Here is a 5,545-nt window from a genome sequence, read left to right on the forward strand (position 1 = left end):
TTTTCCATATGTTTGTGTCTTCTCTTATTTCCTTGAGCAGTCGTTTGTAGTTCTCCTTGAAGAGGTCCTTCACATCCCTTGTAAGTTGGATTCCTAGGTATTTTATTCTCTTTGTAGCAATTGTGAATAGGAGTTCACTCATGATTTGGCTCTCTGTCTATTATTGATGTATAGGAATGCTTGTGATTTTTGCACATTGATTTTGTATCCTGAGACTTTGCTGAAGTTGCTTATCAGCTTAAGGAGATTTTGGGCTGGGACAATGGGAGTTTTCTAAATAGACAATCATGTCATCTGCAAATGGAGACAATTAGACTTCCTCTCTTCCTATTTGAATACGGTTTATTTCTTTCTCTTGCCTGATTGTCCTGGCCAGAACTTCCAATACTATGTTGAATAGGAGTGATGAGAGAAGGCATCTTTGTCTTATGCTGGTTTTCAAAGGGAATGCTCCCAGCTTTTTCCCATTCAGTATGATATTGGCTGTGGGTTTGTCATAAATAGCTTTTATTATTTTGAGATACGTTCCATTAATACCTAGTTTATTGAGAGTTTTTAGCATGAAGTGTTGTTGAATTTTATCAAAGGCCTTTTCTGCATCTATTGAGATAATCATGTGGTTTTTGTCATTGGTTCTGTTTATGTGATGGATTATGTTTATTGATTTGCATATGTTGAACCAACCTTGCATCCCAGGGATGAAGCTGACTTGATCGTGGTGGATAAGCTTTTTGATGTGCTGCTGCTGGATTCAGTTTGCCAGTATTTTACTGAGGATTTTAGCACCGATGTCAATCAGGGATATTGGCCTGGAATTTTCATTTTTGTTGTGTCTTTGCCAGGTTTTGGTGTCAGGATGATGCTGGCCTCATAAAATGAGTTAGGGAGGAGTTGCTCTTTTTTTATTGTTTGGAATGGTTTCAGAAGGAATGGTTCCAGCTCCTCTTTGTGCCTTTGGTAGAATTTGGCTGTGAATCTGGCTGGTCGTGGGCATTTTTTGGTTGGTAGGATATTAATTACTGCCTGAATTTCAGAGCTGGTTATTGGTTTATTCAGGGATTCGACTTCTTTCTGGTTTAGCCTTGGGAGGGTGTATGTGTCCAGGAATTTATCTATTTCTTCTAGATATTCTAGTTTATTTGTGTGGAGGTATTTATAGTATTCTCTGATGGTAGTTTCTATTTCTGTGGAATCAATGGTGATATCCCCTTTATCCTTTTTTTTGTGTGTGTGTATTTGAGTCTTCTCTCTTTTTTTTTTTTTTTTGACAGTCTCACTCTTTCGCCAGGCTGGAATGCTGTGGCACGATATTGGCTCACTGCAACCTCCACCTCCTGGGTTAAAGCAATTCTCCTGTCTCAGCCTCCCGAGTAGCTGGGACTGCAAGTGCACACCACTGTGCCCAGTTAATTTTTGTATTTTTAGTAGAGACAGGGTTTCACCGTGTTGGCCAGGATGGTCTCGATCTCTTGACCTCATGATCTGCCCACCTTGCCCTCCCAAAGTGCTGGGATTACAGGGGAGAGCCAGTGTGCCTGGCCTGGATTCATCGATTTTCTGAAGTGTTTTTTGTGTCTCTATGTCCTTCAGTTCAGCTCTGATCTTAGTTGTTTCTTGTCTTCTGCTAGCTCTTGAATTTGTTTGCTCTTGCTTCTCTAGTTATTTAATTGTGGTGTTAGGGTGTTGATTTTAGATCTTTCCTGCTTTCTTCCTGTGGGCATTTAGTGCTATTAATTTCCCTCTTAACACTTTAGCTGTGTCCCAGAGATTCTAATACGTTGTGTCTTCACAATTTGGTATGTTTTTGCGGTGGCTGGTACCAGTTTTTTCTTTCCATATTTAGTGCGTCCTTCAGGAGCTCTTGTAAGGCAGGCCTGGTGGTGATAGCATCTCTCAGTATTTGCTTGTCTGTAAAGGATTTTATTTCTCCTTCACTTATGAAGCTTAGTATGGCTGGATATGAAATTCTGGGTTGAAAATTCTTTTCTTTAAGAATGTTAAATATTGACCCTCACTCTCGTCTGGCTTTTAGGGTTTCTGCCAAAAGATCCACTGTTAGTCTGATGGGCTTCAATTTGTGGGTAACCCGACCTTTCTGTCTGGTTGCCCTTAACATTTTTTGCTTCATTTCAACCTTGGTGAATCTGATGATTATGTGTCTTGGGGTTGCTCTTCTTGAGAAGTATCTTTGTGGTGTTCTCTGTATTTCCTGAATTTGAATGTTGGCCTGTCTTGCTAGGTTGGAGAAGTTGTCCTGTATTTATGTCTGTCTCCAAATTCCCTCTTTATATAAGGATTCCAGTCATAGTGGACTAGGGCCCACCCTAGTGACTTCATTTTAACTTGATTTTCCCTGAAGTGACCCTGTCTGAAGTATTAGGGGCTAAGACTTCAACATGTAAATTTTAGGGGAACACAATTCAATCCATAACAAATGTATTGTCTTTCCATTTCTTTTAATTTGTTATAGCAGCTAACACTTTTCTTCCAGCTATAAATTTACCATCACAGATCCCGTTTTATGTAAAGAGATTATCACTATGACTATTGGTTTGGAGCAAATATTACTAAAAGTCACAATCCATGCATTTGAGGGTGGAGGCGGTATGCTGATTTTGTATCCTGCAACTTTATTGTATTCATTTATTAGCTCTAACAGGTTTTTTTTTTGGTGTGTGTAATCTCTAGAGTTTTTTTAAATATATAAAATCATGTCATCTGCAAACAGGTACAATTTTACTTCTTCCTTTCTGATTCATATGTCTTTTATTCCTTTTTCTTGCCTAATTACTCAGGCTAGGACTTCTATTATTACACTGTATAGAAGCAATGAGTGTGGACATTCTCATCTTGTTCCTGATCTTAGTGGAAAAGCCTTCAGTTAATCACTGTTAAGTATGATGTTAGCTCAGGACTTCTCTTTATTATGTTGAGGTACATTCCTTCTATACCTAATTTGTTGAGAGCTTTTTTAAATTTTTAAATTTTTTATTTTATTATTATTATACTTTAAGTTTTAGGGTGCATGTTCACAACATGCAGGTTTGTTACATATGTATACATGTGCCATGTTGGTGTGCTGCACCCATTAACTCGTCATTTAGCATTAGGTATATCTCCTAATGCTATCCCTCCGCCCTCCCCCCATCCCACAACAGTCCCTGGTGTGTGATATTCCCCTTCCTGTGTCCATGTGTTCTCATTGTTCAATTCCCACCTATGAGTGAGAACATGTGGTGTTTGGTTTTTTTGTCCTTGTGATAGTTTGCTGAGAATGATGGTTTCCAGCTTCATCCATGCCCCTACAAAGGACATGAACTCATCATTTTTTATGGCTGCATAGTGTTCCATGGTGTATATGTGCCACATTTTCTTAATCCAGTCTATTCTTGTTGGACATTTGGGTCGGTTCCAAGTCTTTGCTATTGTGAATAGTGCCTCAATAAACATACGTGTGCATGTGTCTTTATAGCAGCATGATTTATAATCCTTTGGGTATATATATACCCAGTAATGGGATGGCTGGGTCAAATGGTATTTCTAGTTCTAGATCCCTGAGGAATCGCCACATTGTCTTCCACAATGGTTGAACTAGTTTACAGTCCCACCAACATTGTAAAAGTGTTCCTATTTCTCCACATCCTCTCCAGCACCTGTTGTTTCCTGACTTTTTAATGATCACCATTCTAACTGGGGTGAGATGGTATCTCATTGTGGTTTTGATTTGCATTTCTCTGATGGCCAGTGATGATGAGCAATTTTTTCATGTGTTTTTTGGCTGCATAAATGTCTTCTTTTGAGAAGTGTCTGTTCATATCCTTCACCCACTTTTTGATGGGGTTGTTTGTTTTTTTCTTGTAAATTTGTTTGAGATCATTGTAGATGCTCGATATTAGCCCTTTGTCAGATGAGTAGGTTGTGAAAATTTTCTCGCATTCTGTAGGTTGCCTGTTCACTCTGATGGTAGTTTCTTTTGCTGTGCAGAATCTCTTTAGTTTAATTAGATCCCATTTGTCAATTTTGGCTTTTGTTGCCATTGCTTTTGGTGTTTTAGACATGAAGCCCTTGCCCATGCCTATGTCCTGAATGGTATTGCCTAGGTTTTCTTCTAGGGTTTTTATGGTTTTAGGTCTAACATGTAAGTCTTTAATCCATCGTGAATTAATTTTTGTATAAGATGTAAGGAAGGGATCCAGTTTCAGCTTTCTACATATGGCTAGCCAGTTTTCCCAGCACCATTTATTAAATAGGGAATCCTTTTCCCATTGCTTGTTTTTGTCAGGTTTGTCAAAGATCAGATAGTTGTAGATATGCGGCATTATTTCTGTGGGCTGTGTTCTGTTCCATTGGTCTATATCTCTGTTTTGGTACCAGTACCATGCTGTTTTGGTTACTGTAGCCTTGTAGTATAGTTTGAAGTCAGGTAGCATGATGCCTCCAGCTTTGTTCTTTTGGCTTAGGATTGACTTGGCAATGCGGGCTCTTTTTTGGTTCCATATAAACTTTGAAGTAGTTTTTTTCAATTCTGTGAAGAAATTCATTGGTAGCTTGATGGGGATGGCATTGAATCTGTAAATTACCTTGGGCAGTATGGCCATTTTCACGATATTGATTCTTCCTATCCATGAGCATAGAATGTTCTTCCATTTGTTTGTATCCTCTTTTACTTCATTGAGCAGAGGCTTGTAGTTCTTCTTGAAGAGGTCCTTCACATCCCTTGTAAGTTGGATTCCTAGGTATTTTATTCTCTTTGAAGCAATTGTGAATGGGAGTTCACTCATGATTTGGCTCTCTGTTTGCCTGTTATTGGTGTATAAGAATGCTTGTGATTTTTGTACATTGATTTTGTATCCTGAGACTTTGCTGAAGTTGCTTATCAGCTTAAGGAGATTTTGGGCTGAGACGATGGGGTTTTCTAGATATATAATCATGTCGTCTGCAAACAAGGACAATTTGACTTCCTCTTTTCCTAATTGAAGGCTCTTTATTTCCTTCTCCTGCCTGATTGCCCTGGCCAGAACTTCCAACACTATGTTGAATAGGAGTGGTGAGAGAGGGCATCCCTGTCTTGTGCCAGTTTTCAAAGGGAGTACTTCCAGTTTTTGTCCATTCAGTATGATATTGGCTGTGGGTTTGTCATAGATAGCTCTTATTATTTTGAGATACATCCCATCAATACCTAATTTATTGAGAGTTTTTAGCATGAAGCGTTGTTGAATTTTGTCAAAGGCCTTTTCTGCATCTATTAAGATAATCTTGTGGTTTTTGTCTTTGGTTCTGTTTATATGCTGGATTACGTTTATCGATTTTCGTATGTTGAACCAGCCTTGCATCCCAGGGATGAAGCCCACTTGATCATGGTGGATAAGTTTTTGATGTGTTGCTGGATTCAGTTTGCCAGTATTTTACTGAGGATTTTTGCATCAATGTTCATCAAGGATATTGGTCTAAAATTCTCTTTTTTGGTTGTGTCTCTGCCAGGCTTTGGTATCAGGATGATGCTGGCCTCATAAAATGAGTTAGGGTGGATTCCCTCTTTTTCTAT

The sequence above is a fragment of the Pongo abelii genome, chromosome 2 (genome assembly GCF_028885655.2).
Source record: "Pongo abelii isolate AG06213 chromosome 2, NHGRI_mPonAbe1-v2.0_pri, whole genome shotgun sequence".
In the NCBI taxonomy this organism is placed as follows: Eukaryota; Metazoa; Chordata; class Mammalia; order Primates; family Hominidae; genus Pongo; species Pongo abelii.